The 18,266-nt window shown below is 44.8% G+C and overlaps 1 long non-coding RNA gene across 1 annotated transcript; it reads right to left on the reverse strand.

The window, feature by feature from the left end:
• Positions 1 to 15,328: 15,328 nt before the first annotated feature.
• On the reverse strand, positions 15,329 to 17,687 carry LOC143653012 (uncharacterized). Its single transcript, XR_013161008.1, has 3 exons — positions 17,550 to 17,687; positions 17,028 to 17,162; positions 15,329 to 15,386 (listed from the first exon to the last, which is right to left on the reverse strand). It is a non-coding gene; the product is annotated as an uncharacterized LOC143653012 (long non-coding RNA).
• Positions 17,688 to 18,266: the final 579 nt, after the last annotated feature.

Below are 18,266 nucleotides of genomic sequence, written 5' to 3' on the forward strand. Positions count from 1 at the left end.
GGGTATGGGATTATAGGTGATTTTCATTTTTAAGAACTTTGCTCATAGGGCAGGCCACAGTGGTTCAGCAGGCAGAGTTCCTGCCCATCATGCCAGAGACCCGGGTTTGATTCCTGGTGCCTGCCCATGCAAACAAAAAAATTAATAAATAAGAGAATATTGCTCATGTCCTTATGTCCTATTTACAAGAAAGAAAAGGGGAGGACAAAGTCAAAGTAGACACTTCATTGAAGTTGGATGATGAGTGATGGCCCAATGTCAGTTTCCTTATCGTCAGCAACATGTCTTACCGTGATTTTTTTTTTAACTTTTTATTTTGAAATAATTTCTGACATGCTCACCATTGATTTTTGCAATTTATTCTGAACACTCTGCTGGAGCTTTTTGCCTGATTACATCCACAGATGGCTTTCAAGAAGCGGGGGATAAAAAAACGTGGTGTCCAAATTCTAGGAGGCTGTTTAGACCTGTCGAATCTGGATGGAAACCTTCACTTAGGGTTGTGCAATAGTTGGTTGGATGAGAATATTCAGAATCCCCATTTCTTGTGGGTTAAACAACCACTAGATGCTGCTGTGCGCTGTGATGTACCTTCCAAACAGACTGTTTGCCACTCCCCCAGCCTGTGAGGAAAGGACTCATTTATTTGAATGGGACACAAGTCTCTGCATTTTTATGCAAAATAAAGCTCAGTGAATGGGTAGCACCACTTTTTCTATGTCATTTATTCCAACTAAAATCTACCAAATATGATGAATATACAACTATGTGATGATATTGTGAGTCATTGATTATATACCAAGAATGGAATGTTCATATGTTAAGAATGTTCGTGTTTGAAATGTTAAAATAAATTTAGTAGATTGAAATGCTAGTGATCAATGAAAGGGAGAGGTAAGGGGTATGGTATGCATGAATTTTTTTCTGTTTTCTTTTTATTTCTTTTTCTGAATTGGTGCAAATGTTCCAAGAAATGATCATGATGATGAATATACAACGATGTTGTGAGCTATTGGTTATATATCAAGAATGGAATGATCATATGGTAAGAATGTTTGTGTTTTCATACTACTATGTTGAATTAAAAAAGGATGTTCGTGTTTGTATGTTGTTATATTTGGTCAACAAAAATAAATCTACCAAATATCTTCTCTGTTTTTGCTTGTTTTCATTAGATCTCAGCGCTGGCTGTTTTCTATTTGCCATTCTGGCTCAGTCCTGCCCTCCCAGAGGCTGAGCCGAAGACGCTGAATCGCGAGCTCCATCCTCTCCTCTGGCTTCCTTGGGGTTTGGCCAAAGGGGACTGCCAGCAGGAGGGGCAGCCGGGAGGAGAAGCAGCTGAGGTTCCCTCTGCAGCGCCTCCCTTGGCTGGCCTGGCCAGCCACCAAACGTCCCTCGTCCCAGAAGATGGGCCCTTACAGTCTCTCTGTCTCCAGGCTGTGGGCAAACATTCCCTTCCCAGGCCCCTTCAGGCCCAGTGGAGGTGAGAGCCCTGTGGTTTCCAGCTCCTAGTCCCAGAGTACAGCACTGTCCCTTAACTGTTACTCTACACTTGTAACCACCCCAGTGTAAATCTTCTCTCTATTCAATTCTTCTCAACTTACCCAGTCGAGTGTGTCATCTGTTCGCTGCCAGAACCCAGGCTGCCAGAATCCCTAAACAGATAGGGAGTAACCTGTCCAGGTTGAAGAGTTAGTAGGTGGCATAACCGGGCTGGGAAACAGGTCTGTCTGCATTCAAAGCTTATGCTCCTTCTGCCAGGACAGACCGCCCCCACCCAGGAGGCGCAGCCTGAGGAGGGTTGGGCCCCTGGGACATGCTCCGGCTCTGGACCTCGGAAATGGACTTTTCCTCTGCTCCATACTTAGACCGCTGACACCCAGGGTCCTTCCCCACTTGACCCTTTTCTAAAGTTGCTGTGCATCCTCGTCGTTGTTCAGCTGTCATTGCATTTGGCCAGGAGGCCTTGGCTTGCATGAGCCAGGAGTGGCCTCTTTAGTGGCTTCTATGTCAGTTTTAAAACATGTCCTTTGAAGTTCTTTGAGATGCTTCCCATCAGGAGTGGAGTCTAATTTCCCTTGAACATGGGCTGCCCTTATAAATTAACTTCTTGGGTGCAGTGGTAGAATGCTCACCTTCCATGTGGGAGACCTGGGCTCAATTCCTGGATCATGCACCCTCCCAACCCCAAAAGAAAGAAAGAAAGAAAGAAATTAGCTTCTAACAAATATAATCCAGAGGAAACATAATTTCCAAGGCTGGGTCATAAAAGTAGATTCGTTTCTTCCTGGCTCTCTCAAGACAATCATTCATGGAACCCGCTGCCATGCTATATGGTTACCTGAACCTCATGAGGAGACCACATACAGGGACAGGAGCCAATGGGACAACTGCTGCCCAGCCATATATTATTTGCCTATAATTTTGTCCCAGAAAGAACAGCCTAGAGCCCAGTTAACTACAAGAGCTGGAAGAAATAATAATAATGAAATCATTATCATAGTTCTAAGTCACTACATTTGAGATGATTTCTTATATAGAAATAGGAAACTGGTAAAGCCCTTTCTTCCTAGGAGTGGTGGAGCTACCCTAGTGATTGTTTTTGAAATGTCCAACATGTTCTGGAAGGCTGCTCTTCTCTAATTCTCTTAAGAGATCTCCAAATTGATAGTTTGGCATGGACCCACCATGACCTTGCCTGGATTTTACTCTTGGACGGTTGAATTAGATTTACTTGAATTTGTTTAAATGTTCCAGAATTTGTTTGTCTGTGTCATGCAATATATTGTTCCCACCACCCAAGTGAGTAAATATAGACAGATTGTTTTTTTAAACCAGCTTCGTAATGTGGAGCTTCAGTTTTTAAGTGTTTTCTCACTTAAAATGAACATGCCACCAGATAACATCCATCTCTGCTACTGGAGAATTTGTTAATTCAATTCTTTATACATTCAGTCTCTCACTTGCTCATTCAAAAAACCATGAACTGTTTGCTATGTGCCTACCAGTGATTTCTGAGAATATAAAACACTTTTTAGAACTGGAGCCCTGGAGACTGTATTTAACCAAGTTAAATAAGAGTTGGTTTTAAATTTTGCAACCAAGTACCCTGAATTGGACAAAATTTGTCTGAGGTGTGACACTTGGGGAAATGGAGAGAATCTGAGGCTCATTGCCTTCCCTAGATAGGGTGGAACATAAGGCAGCATAATTCCTGAGGCTCCTTGACTCTTGTGTAATCAGGACCTTGCTTCCAACAAGCAGAATATGGCAAAGATGATTTTTGTCAAGCTCTGTTATCATCTAGGCTTTCATGCTTAACTGAAGCAATATGACTTTTGGACAGTTTCATGTGACAAGACACTAAGGGTGGTCTCTGACCAACAGCTCATAAGAGGTGGAGTCTTGTCAACAAACACTGAGCTTGAGCATAGTTCCTTCCTCAGTCAAGCCTTTGGATGAGACTGCAGCCTCAACTGATATCCTGAGTGCAACACTGGAAGATACCCTGAAGCAGAGGACTCAGATAAACTGTGCCCAAATTCCTGACCCACAGAAACCATGAGATAAGTGTGTTGTTTTAAGTTGCTAAGTTTTGGGGTAACATGGCAATTGTTTAGGATGGGTCCTTGCAAGTTATGGCACGTGGTGACAAAACAAGTACTTTAACTATTACTTAGGATTATCCGTAATGAAGTTTCCATTGAAGTTCCAGGGAAAACAGTGGCTGCCACCAAGAAGAGCATAAAAAAGGAATGAAAAATTGGGATGATGGATATTGCTAATAGTAGCTTAACATTGTGGATATAATTAATGCTATTGAATTTTACACTTGAAAGTGGCTTCAAATGGGAAATTTTGAATTGTATACATATTACATTACTGCAGTAAAAATTTTAAAAATAATACAAAAAACTAAGTTATGTGATACAAATAAAAGAACAGCATAAAGGATATGAATTCAAGGACTATGGGTGGCTCTGTTGCTTTGAACTCTACTGGACAATTTAAGGAAAGAGATTGACAAGCACAGGGTCATTAGTTCTTGTTATTCTTCTATTTCCTTTAACTCTTACCCTCCTCATCTCTTCCTTCCTTTCATTTCCCTTCTTTTCCTGAAAAATTCCAACACCAAAGGCATTAGGTGGGATAAAGCATGGAAGGCATTTGTGCCTGAAGGAAGAGAACCATGGAGTGTGGGGTGTGGGAATCTGAGCGGGCTAAGGAGGGTGCTTGTGTTGGAGGGTTGCCTGGCTTGGACAGCCAGCACCTGACACTCAAAGGGGTACTCAGTTGGGGTGTCAGAGCTTAAGTTCAGTCATAAAAGTGTATAGGTTGTCTATTGCCGTGAAAGAAATTACCCTCAAACTTAGCGGATCAAAACAACAACAATCATTTACTATCTTACAATATCTGTGGATCAAGAGTGCAGACAGGACACACTAGAAATGACTTGCTTCTGCCCCATGAAGTCTGGGGCCTCAGCTGGCAGACTCAGAGGTTGCAGGGGGGTGGGTGTCTGACATCTTCTGAAGTCTTGACTGGGGCTGGAGATTCTGCTTCCAAGGTGGCTTAGAAATTGGTTTCTTTCCATGTGGGCCTCTTCACATTTGGCCTCTTCCACAAGACAGTTTGAGTGTTCTCACAACATGATAGATAACTGGCTTCCCCTAGAATGAGTGATGAGAACCAAGAAGCAGTCATCTTTTTTATGACCTAGCCTAGAAAGTCATATAGCATTGTTTCCATCATATTTCATTCATTAGAATTAGTCAGTAGGTCCTGTCTCCATTCAAGGGATAGACAGTGATGGTTAAATTCATATGTTACTTTGTCTAGGTGATGATGTCCAGTTGTTTAGTCAAGCAATCAATGGCCTGATTGTTATATTTACCAGATGGATTTGTATCCATAATCAGTCAATGGCATCTACAGCTGACTGCATCTACAATTAACAATGGAGCTTGCCCTTAGCAAGGAGAGATGTCTCATACACTCAGTTGAAGGCCTTAAAGAGAAAGTGATTATTTCAGAAGTCAGAAAGAATTTCAATCTCTTATCCAGCCAGCCATCTTCTGGGAAATTCACTGAAGTCTTCATTGGAAATCTCAATTTGTGGACTGCCCTACAGAATTCAGACTTGCCAATCCCCACGGCCGCATGAGTCAATTCCTATAATTCTCTTAAAATTTACGCACACACACCAGAATGGCCATTACATCATCTCATACCCACCAGAATGGCCATTATCAATAAAACAGAAAACGACAAGTGCTGGAGAGGATGTGGAGAAAGAGGCACAATTATCCATTGTTGGTGGGAATGTCAAATGGTACAACCACTGTGGAAGGGAGTTTGGCGGTTCCTTAGAAAACTAAATATAAAATCGCCATAAGACCCAGCAATACCATTGTTAGGTATCTACTCGGAGGACATGAGGGCAAGGACACAAGTGAACATTTGCACACCAGTGTTTATAGCAGCATTATTTACAATTGCAAAGAGATGGAAACAGCCAAAATGTCCATCAACAGACGAGTGGCTAAACAAACTGTGGTATATACATACGATGGAATATTATGCAGTGTAAGACAGAATAAAGTTATGAAGTATACAACAACATGGGTGGACCTTAAGGACATTATGCTGAGTGAGATTAGCCAGAAACAGAAGGACAAATACTGTATGGCCTCACTGATATGAACTGACATTAGTGAATAAACTTGGAGAACTTCATGGGCAACAGAGACCATCAGGAGACAGAAATAGGATAAGATATCGGGTAATTGGAGCTGAAGGGATACAGATTGTACAACAGGACTGATTGTAAAAACTCAGAAATGGACAGCACAATACTACCTAACTGTAATACAGTTATGTTAAAACACTGAATGAAGCTGAATGTGAGAATGATAGAGGGAGGAGGCCTGGGGGCACAATGAAATCAGAAATAAAGATAGACGATAAAGACTGAGATGGTATAATCTAGGAATGCCTAGAGTGTATTATGATAGTGACTAAATGTACAAATTTAAAAAAAGTTTTTGCATGAGGAAGAACAAAGGAATGTCATTACTGCATGGTGCTGAAAACATATGGTAATTAATATTTTAAAATTTTACCTTATGTGTGAGACTAAAGCAAAAAATGTTTATTTGGTACAAAATTTATATTTTGACTAGTGCATCTCCTGATATAACTTATGTAGACAGCTTAATTGAACACCATAAGTACATGGAACCTTGAGTAGGGCATGAGATTTTTGGTTTGTCCAGAGTGATGCCCTGATAAATCCCAGAGTGATTTGAACAGTGAATAAAAAAGTATTTGCAAAGCCCCCTTAAAGGAATGGTGAGAATGGGGGAAAATTCAACTTCCCCAAGTTGAATTCTTGGTATTCTCACAAGCAGTGTGGACAACCAAAGTGATAGGCCGAGCCTCCAGTCTTGGGGTTTGTTCATATGAAACTTAACTCCACGAAGGATAGGTCAAGTCTACTTAAAATTAGGCCTAAGAGTCACCCCCATGAGAACCTCTTTTGTTACTCAGATGTGGCCTCTCTCTCCAGCCAACACAATAAGCAAACTCACCACCTTCCCCCTGTCTATGTGGGACAGGACTCCCAGGGGTGTGGACCTTCCTGGCAACATGGGACAGAAATCCTGGAATGAGCTGAGACTCAGCATCAAGGGATTGAGAAAAACCCTAGAATGAGCTGAGACTCAGCATCAAGGGATTGAGAAAACCTTCTTGACCAAAGGGGGAAGAGTGAAATGAGACAAAGTGTCAATGGTTGAGAGATTCCAAACAGAGTTGAGAGGTTATCCTGTAGGTTATTCTTACGCATTAAATAGATATTACCTTGTTAGTCAAGATGTAATGGAGAGGCTGGAGGGAACTGCCTGAAAATGTAGAGCTGTGTTCCAGCAGCCATGTTTCTTGAAGATGATTGTATAATGATACAGCTTTCACAATGTGACTGTGCGATTGTGAAAACCTTGTGACTAATGCTTCTTTTATCTACCTTGTCAACAGACAATAGAATATATGGAATAAAAATAAATAATAGGGAGAACGAATGTTAAAATAAATTTAGTTTGAAATGCTAGTGACCAATGAAAGGGAGGGGTAAGGGGTATGAGGTGGCCAAAAATCAGACCTAAAGTTTGAACAATTGTTTGATAGTTACAGTATAATTTGAATTCATAACCTCACCAAGTTTCTTAGGTGAAAGTTAAGGCAATGATGAGAAAAGAGTAGGATCTTCAAAAATGCAAGAAGAGTTATAGTACCCCTAATCCAACTGACCCTGCATGTCTGTTGAGTCACCTTGCTTGAAGGCTTGGAGTTACCTGCAAAAAGCCAATTCTTCACATCTTCATCCAGCACTGGATCCAGATCTACTCCTAGGTCTGATTTAATTTAATCTGAGTCTCAGTAGCTGCCAAAGAAACTCTAATGTGCACCCAGGTGAGAACTACTAGACTAGAGTGAAGATCCAGCACGCTTGAAGGTCAGATTGCAAAGTCAAACCCAGGGGAAGCCTTACAGACAAAAAGAATCACAAAATTCAGCTGCATGAGCAACAATCTGGAATGCATGAGGGAAGAGATCCTGAGGGTGCCATTAGACCGAGGGGAGAAGAACATAGCTTCTACATTTAGCTGAATTTGCAACCAATCTCAGTGCCCTTACATAACAGATCAGTATGGCTCTCAGAATGGTCATGAGTTGCCCCAGAAGCAAAAGAGATGGATGTATGGGCATGCAACTAAGTGAATTAACCTTAAGGACATGATATGTCAGAAACAAAAAGACAAATATTATCATGTCTCATGAACTAACTATAATATACAATATTGGAGAATTGAAGTGGAAATTAAGGGTTATCAGATTGGGGCCTATTGTAAAGACTCCTAGATTGTAAGCTCTTACAATGCATATAGGGAATTGTAATTGCTATTTCTAAATTCTGAGATACTGAGCTATTTTTGTACAACCTGGTTGTTCCCTGAAACTTTGGGTATTTATGTGACACCTGAGACTCAGAGTTAGGGCACTGAAACTATGAAAGTCAGCATTACCTTACATAGCAACTGTTTAAAAAATTGAAAAAGTGATGAGGCTTCCAGTGGTAGAATTCTTGTCAGTCATGCGGGAGACCTGGGTTCAATTCCTGGTCCACTCACTTCCCAAACAAATGGCAAGCAAAGAAACAAAAACCAAACAAACAAAAAGTCAACAAATGGTGCTGCAATAAGGGGGTACTCATATGGAAAAAGAATGAAATGTGATCCCCACCATACAGCATACAAAAAAATAAATAAGTAAGTGATCAGACTGACTAGAGATATGAATGAAACTGATCTGGATAAGGTAAATAAGAATACAGGGTAAAGGACAATGTGGTCCATATTTTAAAACTTCAACTTCTGTGTGAGGCTAAAGGGAGAGAGATGTTGGTGCAAATTTATATTTTGGGTAGCACATTATCTAATTCAACTTGTATGGTCAGTTTATTTGAACACCATAATTACATGGAATCTTGAATAAGGCATGAGATCTTCTTGGTTTGTACAGGTTAGTGTGATGTGCCCCATTACATCCCAGAGTAATTTTGGGAGAAAATAAAAAAAATATTTGCAAAATCCCCTTGGAGCCTGGGGAGAAAGGAGGAGATATTAAACTTCCCCATCTGGGGAATTTCTGATATTCTTGTAAGCAATGGGGGAGATTAATTCAATTGGCTGAGCCCTCGATGTTGGGGTTTGCCCCTATGAAACGTATTCCTGCAAAGGATAGCCTAAGCCTACTTATAATTATGCCTAAGAGTCTCCCCCAGAGAACCTCTTTTGTTGCTCCAATGTGGCCTCTCCAAGCCAACTCAGCAGGTGAACTCACTGCCCTCCCTCCTATGTGGGACATGACTCCCAGGGGTGAAAATCTCCTTGGTAATGTGGGACAGAACTCCCAGGAGGAACTGGGACCCAGCATCATGGGATTGAGAAAGTCTTCTTGACCAAAAGGGGGAAGAGAAAAATGAGACAAAATAAAATTTCAACAGCTGAGAGATTTCACAGTCAAGAGGTAATCCTGGAGGTTATTCTTATGCATTGTATAGCTATCCCTTTTTAGGTTATGGTGTATTGGAGTGGCTAGAGGGAAGTACCTGAAACTGTTGAACTGTGTTCCAGTAGCCTTGATACTTGAAGACAAGTGTATAACTATATAGCTTTTACAATGTGATCATGTGATTGTGAAAACCTTGTGTCTATTGCTCCTTTTATCTAGGGTATGGACAGGTGAGTAAAAAAAAAAATTAGGATAAAAAAGAAATAAATAATAAGTGGGAGTAAGGGGTAAAAAAAATTGGGTAGATTGCAGTATTAGTAGTCAATGAGAGGGAGCGGTAAGGGGTGTGGGAAGTATGAGTGTTTTTTTTGTTGTTGTTTTTCTTTTATGGAGTGATACAAATGTTCTAAAAATGATTATGGTGTGATATTGTGAGTCACTGATTGTACTCTATGGATGGACTGTGTGTGAAGATTTTTCAATAAAAATATTTTTTTAAAAAAAGAGAGAGAGAGAGCGAGATGGCCTGCCAAGGACCTACGTGATCAGATTTTGCAGAAAAACTACGCCTGGTAAATGGAGGCTTGGCTCGAACCAGCATAATAGAGAGAAACCCCTCTTTTCCTGATTCCTAGACCAAATCAATTTTCAGGTCCAGAGGCCCTCAAATGGATACAACCTTGGGGAAGGAACTTACAATAACTTGCAGGTTATAAGTACACAGGGTACACAGTATGCAAAGTACACACGGTAGCTCTTTTTCAGATTGACAGTGCCATGTAGAAAGAAAATAATCTTTTCTGGGTTTATTGGACGTTGGCTCTGAGCCAACTCTATTCCCTGGAGACCCAGGAAATACCTCTAGATCCACTGGTAGGAAGCGGGTTTATAGTGTTCATGTGACATATGGTGTGCTGGCCTGAACCTGCCCCACTGAAGTCTCCATTGACATTAGGCCTGCAGAGGGGGTGGCCCAGATATCAGGGACCAGAAAGGCCAATACTGATACACTATTACTTTCCTGTAGAAAGAACACACATCCATTTTGAGAACATTCACAGTTTTGACAGCTGATCAAATGGTATCTAAGTTAATGTTTAATACTTAAAATTTAAGAACTTTGCTATCTGAATATGTAGATATTTTCCTTGTTGCCTTAATTTTAAATTGGTGTATGAAACTTACTGAGCAAATGCAGATTTTACAATAATTATATGGATACTTTATATTTAAATATGCCTATTGTTAAACTAACTAAGATATCCATTTTTGGTAGCCCTAAGCATATTGTTTGTTTTCTTAAATAAAAATATTCATTAAAAAAAAGAAAAGAAAAAGAAAGAACACACATTCCTCCTTTGTAGATGGCAGACCTACTTTACTTTGGCCAATGAAATTGTGAATATATGCCACATAAGTCACTTCTGAGCCAGTGTGTGCCTGACCATGTCTTTTTCCTCTGCCATCTGCCAACATCCTAGGTGGTGAATGCTGTCAGCCTAGGTACTTAAGAAAAACGACTTGGAGCAGAGTTAGGTTAACCCATGACAGACATATTAAGAGGAGAAAGAAAGAAGCTTTTAGTGTTGTAAGCCTCTGAGGCTTGGAGTTATTTGTTACTTCAATATAACTTAGTCTGAACTGACTGATACATTCTCTAAACCCATCCTGAGGTTATTTACCCAGTTCCTGAAGAGACATATTTAGCCAGTAGGAGAAAGAATCTCCACAACAGCTCCTTGACCCATGGAGTAAAGATTTCCAAGTGGAGACCCCTGGATCTTGCCCTCTGTAGCGGATTGAACTGTGTACCCAGTTTAAACAGGTTTTTGATCTTTGTCTGCATCTGGTGGATGTGGGTCCATTGCAAATAGGATCTCTTCAAGATGAGGCTTCAGTCAAGGTGTGACCCAACTGAGTCAGATTAAATTTTAATCTGTATTACTGAAGTCCTTTATAAAAACAAAATGAAATTCACACACCAAGAGAGAAACTATGGGGGCGGGGAGGGGCAGCCGGAAGCCAGTAGCCAGTGGAACCCAGAAGAGAAAAGAAGCCAGCACCGTGGCATTAATTGCTATATGATGGAAAAACCACACAAACTCTATGGATGTCATTTTGGTTTTAGGCTTTAAGTACCCCTCCCCACACACCTTGGTACCCACACACCCTCCAACTTCACTTGTCTGGTGCAGAGAGACCTCCAAGTGGGAACAATCTATAGGATGTCAGCAGAACCCACAATTTGGGAAGCCCAAAAGTAGTTCCAGCCTATTGCTGGTCCTGGGCGGAGGAATCCTGCGTGTTTTCAGAAGCCCAAGGATTGATTCTGTGTGCCTTCCAGGGCCCTGGGGACCTCTGAACCATCTTTGGTGGCATCGCCATTCACCTTAGCAGTGAAGTCATCAAAGGAAGGCTTGGGCATTGCCGGATCAGGAAGGCAATCTGCTCAGTACTGAGAATCTGCTGGACTAATGGGGAGAAGGGAAGGTAGAGGAGAGAAAGGCCTTGCCCCAGGAGTGTGTTACTCACAGGGACTGAGACAAATCCAATGAAGACAAAGGCTAGGAGGCAGTTGGACCCAAGTCAGAAGGTTCACCAAGTTGCTTCCTCAAGTCTAGAGGCGATGACCTTTGGCCACAGTGAAGGGAGAGAACTTCAAGGAGTGGTATTCCTGGAGACCAGCCCACAGCTAGCAAAAACCTTGAAACTGAACAGCTCAAATCCCTGCAGGGGAATAGTAAGGAAGCCGGTGTGTCCCGGGACTGCTCTGGAATTTTGGGAAGGCTCTGGAATGTGATTCTTTAAACCTGGACCTGGACAAACTTCATGGTCTGGGGGTCTGCAAAATCGTTAGGGCACGTGCATTTTTCAGGGTATGGAACGTTAACAGAGCATGTGCCTTTCTCGAAGGGTGGGAAGGGCTACTTTGGAGGCTTAGCAAAGTCAGGAAGCCCTCTGCGGCTTCTGGGCAGAAGGAGATACTTTACAGCTTATCAACGGCTTTCCCCGGCCTGAAGAGGCAGGGGCCCTTGACTCACTTAAGTCTCCTAAAACCCATGCGCGGTAGGGGACTGGCATGACTGTCCCCGTGGTACCGAACCTCACACCTCACTCCGTTTCCCCGGCCTCCCGGAGGCATCTTCGTGCTTCTGAAGGAGGTGGAATGCAACTGGGGTTGGGCACAGAAGTCCCGGCATTCACAATTCATTCAACCCGCATTTCTTGGAGGAGACCCGAGGTCCTGTCCCGTGGGAAGCCAAGGCTAGGGAAGCCAAGGGCGCGCACAGATAGTTATAAACGCCATTAAAGCTTTGTACTTGAACGCTACAGCGGGTCTTGAGAGGCGAGGGGTCGGAGGAGAGGCTGCCGGAACCCGCGCCTCGGGTTTTCTACGTGGAAGCAGGTTCGGTGGCACCGAGGTAGCGCGATTCGGGTGCGAACGCTGAAGAGGCTACCGCGGCGAGGCCGAGAGACCACTAGGTCCAAGTCCCCGCGGGGCTGGGTGGCACTGCAGCTCCGCGACGCGCGCCCTCCGGACGGCGGGCTCGTGCCCACACTTCCTTCCTCGGGCTCCCGGGTGGGGCTCCGGGCCGCGGCCCCCGCGCAGCTGCACAGGCCGTCCCCCGATGGGACGCGCGGGCGGGAGCTCAGGGAGGGGCCTCCAGGGAGCCGCCGAGCACCGTGCGCGCTGGCGCGGTGCCTGTCGCTGCTAAGCCCTTTTGGACTCAGCCTTAGAGGAGATCAAAGTTCGGATGGGGACGGGCGGGTTAATCCCACTGCCAACCGGCCAGTCCTCGGGCCCCGACGACTCCCGAGCACCGCCCGGGATCCGGGCGGAACCCAGAGCCCGGGCGCACTGCAGCCTGTGCAGACCTTTCGCGCCCGGGCCAGCCTCCGAAGGCGGGTTAAACCGCCCGGCAGTCCGTCTGCCAGGAAGTGCCCGCGAAAAAAGTCGTCAGCATAATAAAGGCGACCCGGGGCGGCGCCTACGGTTTTGCAAATGCGCGGGTCGGCTCCCCATCCCACCCCCGGGGGCAGTGGAGCCCCGGGGAGAAGCGGTTCCTGGCACCCCGCGGGCATCCAGCCGACGCCTGCAACTCCGAGGTGCGTTTGTTAGAAATGTTAATGTTTTCATGCTTAGCCCCAGGCCCAGAGCGGTCTCTTGGAAAGCGGGCAGCAGCCTCTGTGGATTAATAAACAAACCGGCCCTAGCTCGGGCGGAACCGGGTAAACATTTGTTCGTCTAAAGGAAAAAGGCGGGTGTAGACGAAAGCGAGTCAATTATTACACAGCCCCGGCCAGTCGTTTTAAAAAGACTCCTTTGGACACGGATTCCAGGGGTTGACTGTTTTCCCGACAAACCGACCCCTGTCTGCAGCGGATGGCCGGGGCCGCAGAGGCCACCTGGCGGCGGGCCTGGGCCGAGGACCCAAGGAAGGGAGGTCACGGGCGGAGGGCAGGGCTGGGTGCGCCTTTGGCAGGGCCGGGCCCGGGTGGAGCCAAGCTGCACGCCCCGCCCAGGTGGGTGGGGGAGGGGACCCGACCTAGTGAGACTGAGCCCGGCCCGCGACTCCATCCCCGAGGGTTCCCCAGGACTCCGGATGACCTCGGGTGGCCCTGACAGCCCGGGAGGGGGGAGCCACGGTGGGGTTGATTTCCCTTTCCGGGAGGTATGAGCCTGACTCGCGGGTCACCGCGCTCGTGGGGGGCACGCAGGAGTGTCGCAGAGGATACTTTTAAAGTCATGGCACGAGTTTCCCTGTCCATGTTCGCTAGTTTGTAGGGTTATTGCCAAACTGTTATCAAGTCGGAGTCCTTGCCCGGGCCCAGCTGTTGGCGATGATAACAGCACCCGCGAACACTTTGGGAGCACTGACTCCCAGCCGGGCGCTGTTTGAAGCCTTTCTTGGGGATTAACTCAATGATGAGGTGAAACAAGTCACTGTCTCCTTTCCTTCTAAAACAGGCTGTCATCTGCTCTCCACTTGCCTCGTGGGGTGAGAGTAAATAGCAGTACATGTCCTCCCCTACCCCCCACCATGGATGTGGGTCCCAACTGAGCAGGTATGACTGCCAGGGGCTGGGGATTCCTGCGTGCTGGGGAGGGTCTAGGAGAGGATCCACTGGGAACTACAGTAGACCTGGAAAGTTGACAACGTCAGGTAATTGCCTTCCCCACTCTAATATTCTCTCAGCCACTAAAATCCTCCAAACAGGGATTGCCTGCGCTTCCAAAAGCTTTTGCCTCAAGCTGGGAAAACCCAACAGAAGAATGATCGTTTTTCACCCAGAGGAACCAACACCCCATACATAATGAAATAAATCACACAAAGGAGAGATTTCTCCTCTCCTGGGAGAGGCCCCTCAACCCAGGGAAGGGTCAAGGCTGTCTAAACTGCCCACATGATGGGCCAGGCAGGGCGTGTGCCGAGAGGTGGCAGCATGCTAAGATGTTCTCCTACCCAACCAAAAGCTGGGGCTCATCTCACAAAGAACCCCCAGCCCAGGCTGTTCATAAGCATTTCTCAGAAATCCCAGCTTCTCCCTTCTCTCTGCCCCAAAGGCCAGACCCAATGAGGGAAGCTAGGAAGGAAGGGAAAACAGCTTATGGTGGAGGAGACCCCTCTCAGTTTCATCATAGCATCTGGATGCTGTCTTGTGGGCAGGGTAGGAAGGCACTGTACACCGCTGGGTTAAGACAAGGTGCTGTGGCCTGGATAAACTGACCTCAGAGACTTCTGTCTGTCTGCCAGCAAGAGGATGGAGTTCCTCCACCTTGCTTGGTATTTAAGGCTCAAGATAGCACATGCTTCATGTCTGTGAACTTTGGATAGAGACAAGACCTACTTTAAAATCCTGTATTTTTTTTTTTTGTATGCTGTATGGTGGGGGTCATATTTCATTCTTTTTCCATGTAACTTATCCTCTTATTGCAGTACCATTTGTTGAATTTTTTTTTGCATGGGGCCAGGAATTGAACCAGGTCTCCTGCATGGCATATGAGAATTCTACCACTGAACTACCCTTGCACCCCCAAAATCCTGTATTCCTTAAGTTTGTATTCAGTCAAGTGGTCGGGTAATATAATGTCCCTGAAAAGGAGGTGTGTAGTAAAAAGTCAATGAACAGAAACCTGCATGTTAGTAGGCAAAGAGTAGGGTCAATAAATGGTAGTCCTCTTCTCCCTTGGGGAAAACAACTCAGCCCTGGGCGGCAGGCTTACCTCTGTTCTCTCCAGCTCTCCTGAGTGTGATGGCAGAGAGGGGAATGTTCCATCCCTGCTGCCCATCCCACCTCCAAAGTCGTCCACCCTGGAAGTGAAATACCTGAAATTGCATTGCCCCAGCAGAGGTGAGCAGCAGCAGGAGATTGGCTTTCCTAGCAGGTGACACCCAGAGGCCCCTCAACAAATATTTACTGAGCTTCTATATCGGTGCTGTCTGATAGAAATGGAATGCAAGCCACAAAGGTAATTTTGATTTTTCTTGTGGTCATGGTGAAAAAGGTAAAAGGCAACAGGTGAAATTAACTGTAATAACATTTTCTCCCCCCTCAATAGACCCCAAATATTATCATTTCAGTATTTAATCAGTATAAAAATTATTAATGAGGTATTTGACATTCTTTGTTCGGTACTGAGTTTTCAAAACCCAGTGTGTGTTTTACATTTACAACACAGCTCAGTTTGAGGAGCCACACTTCTAGTGTTCAGTGGACACAAGTACCTTTTAGCTATCATGCTGGGGAGCCCGATACTGTGCTGAAAACGGAGGATACAGCAGTGTACAGAACAGACAAGGTCTCTGACCTCCCATAGCTGACATTCTCGTGTGGGAGAGATATTAAAGAAGTAAACAATTTCAGAGAGTGATGTCCTGTTAAGCAAATAGCACATGGCATTCTGGGAGAGACTGGGAAGCTGCCTTTGATGGTTTGGGTAGGCTGAGATCCAAATGAGGTATCAACCATGGGAAAACCACTACTTGTCTCAGTTGTCTATTGCCGCAATAATGCTGCAGAACACAACACCCTCAAATTCAGAGCCTTCACATAAATATATTATGGCTTATGAGTCTACAGGTCAGCTGGGCAGTTCTGGCCTCAGCCTGGCTCACTTCAGCATCTGTGGGCAGCTGCAGGTTAGGCTCGGTGATTCTGGCTAGGCTCTCACATGTTTGGGGGCTGCTGCCTGTTGACTACTTTAGGATGACCTCAGCTGTCTTCATGCAGCTTCTAAGGCTCTCTCAGGCTTGCTCTAATGGCAAACTTAGGGATCTGAGGGAATGTGGAAGAGTTCAATGTTTCTTGAGGCTGAGGCTCAGAACTACAGTATTTGTGCCACAATCTTTTGGCCAAAGCAAGTTTCAAGGCCAGTCCAGATTCAAAAAGTGGGGGAAATAAGAGTCTCCCTCCTGATGGGAGGAGCTGCAAAGTCACATTGTGAAAGGTATGGGTACAGGGAGGGTTCGGAAATCGAGGCTTTTTTGGGCAATCAATCTCTCATATTCCTTTCCATTAGGAAGCTCTAAAATAAAACAGCCTCAATATAAAAGCAAAAATGAAACTACAGGGATTAGTTGATAAAATTACCCTTTCAGTGGGAGGTGCCAATGTACCCCTTGCAATAGGTCAAGCAGACCAAAAAAAATTGGTAAAGATACAGAAAAGCAGAGCACAATTTACCAGCTTGACTTAATGCCAGTATCCAGTGAACACATATTTTTTTTGTGTGTGTGTGACACATACAGGTAGGCTGGACATACAGCAGTGAACACAAATTAGCAATCCCTCTCCTCATGGGTTGATATTCTGATGGAAGGAAACAAATAAACAATTTAATGTGTAAAATGAACATGATGACTACTACGGGGGAAACAGCAGGGAAAGGGGATAGGAGTGCTGGGGTGGCAGGGGTTGTGTTTTGACTAAAATAGCAACAGCAGGGAAGGTACCTCAGGGAAGGAGACATCTGAGCCAAGGCCTGAAAGAGGTGAGGGAGTGAGCCATCAGTCTATCTTGAGGACTTGGGGGTGGGTGTAGGTGCAGCAAGTAGAACGGCCCAGAGGCAGGAGCTGGCTTGGCAGGTTCTGGTAGCAGAGAGAAGACAGGCGTGGCAAGGTGGGAGGAGACCAGATCAGCGAAGCAGTCTGGCCAGGTCATGATAAGCAGGCCATGATAAGGACTGTGAATTTTAGTCTTGGTGATGGGAGCCCCTGGAGGGTTTTTTTTTTTTTTTTTTTTTTTTTTTACATGGGCAGGCACCGCAGAGAACCCGGGTCCTCTGGCATGGCAGGCAAGCGTCCTTGCCTGCTGAGCCACCGTGGCCCCCTGCAGGGTTTTTGATGAGGGGAGTGACACAAGCAAGCGTTAGGGGTGAGGACTCTGGGAAGAAGAGGGCTGTTTCCAGAGTATAATAGATAAGACTTGGCAAGACAGGGGTCAGGGAGCCAGATGTCTTAGAGGTTGCTGGGTACCTGCCCCCAAGGAAATGTTTTCCTTGCTCTCTTTCAACTACCCAGGCAGCAGTTTATTCCCCAAAGGAGTCACCATCTCTGGAGAACCTATTCCAATTATCCTGGAAAACAAAGTAATTGGGATTATAATAATATTCATCTTCTTAATTCTCAGAATGAAAGTCTATTCAAGGCAAGCGAAAAAGGTGACCCCAGAAAGCATGCCCCTCTCCATTGGGAAAACTCAGTTAACAATCATTGATAGAACCACTAGGTTATGTGAAACTATTGCTAGTGACTTTCAAGTCACTTTCCTTTCAGTACATAATCTTACACAAGAGAAGGAAATAAAGGAGTGGTGGTGGTACATTTATTCAACAAATATTTATTGAGTATTTACTATGTGCCAGGCACTGTTTTAGGAGCTGGGGGTAAAATGATAAACAAGACAAAGGTCTCTGTTCATAGAGAAGATAAACACATAAAATAAATATCCATAATGTGTTAGATCGGGAGATAAATGCCCTGGAATAGTGAGCATTTGGGTGGGGGATGTTGCAATTTAGAATAGGCTTGTCAGAGATTTGAAAAGTCCTATTTGAGTAAAAACTTAAAGTACGTGAGGAATGAAGCATGTGGATATCTGAGGGCATAGTGTTATAGGCAGAGGGGGTAGCAAATGCAAAGACCCTAAGGTAGGAACATGTCTGACATTTTTGAGGAAGCCAATGTGGACAG

The sequence above is a fragment of the Tamandua tetradactyla genome, chromosome 13, assembly GCF_023851605.1.
Source record: "Tamandua tetradactyla isolate mTamTet1 chromosome 13, mTamTet1.pri, whole genome shotgun sequence".
NCBI classification, from domain to species: Eukaryota; Metazoa; Chordata; class Mammalia; order Pilosa; family Myrmecophagidae; genus Tamandua; species Tamandua tetradactyla.